Raw genomic sequence first — 2,166 nt, forward strand, 5'->3', positions numbered from 1 at the left:
GTCATTTAGCTTTAGAAAAATCTCCTGTACATTTGATAGCCTCCCTCAAGATCCTTTCAAAATACTTATTTGCTTATGTTTTGATCTTAAACCTTTTTTATTGTCAACACACACCTCTCTCCTGTATTTGATCTCCTGCTTTCTATGTCTTTGTGTTTTCCTCTTCTTTGCTTGGCCCTCTGTCCCTCCCTCCCTGCCCCTCCTTCCCCTTCCCTCCGCTCCCCTCCCCTCCCCTCCCTTCTTTTCCCTTCCCCTCCCCTCTCATCCTTTTCCTTTCCTTTCCTTTCCTTTCCTTTGCTTCCTTTTCCTTCTCCTTCTCCCTCCCTCCCTCCCTCCCTCCTTCCTTCCTTCCTTCCTTCCTTCCTTCCTTCCTTCCTTCCTTCCTTCCTCTCTTCCTTCTTTCCTTCCTCCCCTTTCTTTCTTTTTAGTGTAGCACATCCTCCGTTAGCTTCCTGAGAGGGTAAAGTTTTTGAGATCTTAAATGTCTATAAATATTTTTACACTATTCTCATTCTTAATTGATAATTTGGGCCTAAAATTCAAGGTTGGGCGTAATTTTCCTTTAGAATATTCAAGGCTTTAGTCTACTGCCCCCTAGCTTCTGAAATTACTGTTAAGAAGACCAAAGCCATTCTAAAACCTAAGTTTGTTTTTCTGTCTGGTAGTTAGTAGTGTTTTCTCTGTTTATGTTCAGTCTTTTGTCTATCTTTGGTGTGCCATTTCAGTCAGGAAAATTAAGGTCTTTAAGATCTGAAACATCTTCATTAGTTTTATTGATGCTTTCTTCCCCTCACTTTTCTCTGTTCTCTTTTTCTGAAATTCTGATTATTTGGGTATTAGACTTCCTAGATTCATTGGTTCTTTAATTTTCTTATATTTGCTCTCATATTTCTTTGTTTTTAATCTTCTGGCCCTACTTTCTGGGAGATTTCCTCAACCTTATTTCCTTTTCCTCTCTTTTTTTTTTTTTCTAGGTTTTCAGAGAGGCAGTTTTCCAGCTTTTCTATTGAGTTTTGCATGTCTGAAATTTCTTCTTTCTTTCTTGGTTTTTTGTTTTGTTTTGTTTTTTTTAGCATCCCTTTCTTGTTTGATGGATGCAGTATCTTCTGTCACCCCTCTGAGGTTATTGACATTTTCTGCTCCCTGCACAGGGAAACCTCGGTGTACTCCAAGTGACTTTCGTTATGTTTGTTTTGATCTGTCTTTCATGTTTGAGTTTTTCCTCAGATATCTGGTGATTGTGGCTTGTCTGCTTCTGTTTAAGAGTGAGTCCCCAAGGGAGCTGATTTGAGAGCTTCAAGCACTCAAGTGGGTCTTTTAAACAGAGGGCTTCATGGACAGAGCCGGTCCTGTAAGGAAGCCCGCTCTCACTACAATAGCAGTATCCTGAGGTTTTCCTGTTGGGCTGGGCAGATTTCACAGAGACCTCACAAGCTTTTGCCTGAAGGCTACAGGCCTGGCTACCATTAAGAAAAAGCAAACGAACAAACAAAAAAACTACTAAATAACTTAAAAAGCTTTCCAAGACATGGTGCCTTTTTTTCCCGCTTTTCTCTCTTTCCGTACTATAGCCATATGTACTCTGAAAAATAAGACTTTCTTTAAAAAAAAGACTATAAGTAATTTATTTTTATTTTATTTATTTATTTTTTTGAGACAGGGTCTCACTCTTTCACCCAGGCTGGAGTGCAGTGACGTGATCTCGGCTCACTGTGACCTCTGCCTCCCAAGTTCAAGCGATTCTCCCACCTCAGCCTCCTGAGTAGCTGGGATTACAGGTGCCTGCCACCATGCCCAGCTAACTTTGTTTTGTATTTTTTAGTATAGATGGGGTTTCACCATGTTGGTCATGCTGGCCTTGAACTCCTGACCTCAAGTGATCCTCCTGCCTCCCAAAGTGCTGGGATTATAGGCCTGAGCCACCACACCTGACCTGTAATTAAATTTGACAGTTAAAAAAAATCCAGCAGAGACTTTCAAACTGACCTTCCCCTGCAATTAGGACACCCTAGTATTTTACTGTTAGATGATTCAACCTAAGGATATTATTTGATGGCCTTTTGGGTTTGGATATCAATTTAGGAAGATAAATGTAGATACAATATGCCTCGTATACAATGGACATAAATGTGACCCCTCTCGCCTGGGCGCAGTGGTTCATGCCTA

The sequence above is a fragment of the Colobus angolensis genome, unplaced genomic scaffold (assembly GCF_000951035.1).
Source record: "Colobus angolensis palliatus isolate OR3802 unplaced genomic scaffold, Cang.pa_1.0 Scaffold224, whole genome shotgun sequence".
In the NCBI taxonomy this organism is placed as follows: domain Eukaryota; kingdom Metazoa; phylum Chordata; class Mammalia; order Primates; family Cercopithecidae; genus Colobus; species Colobus angolensis.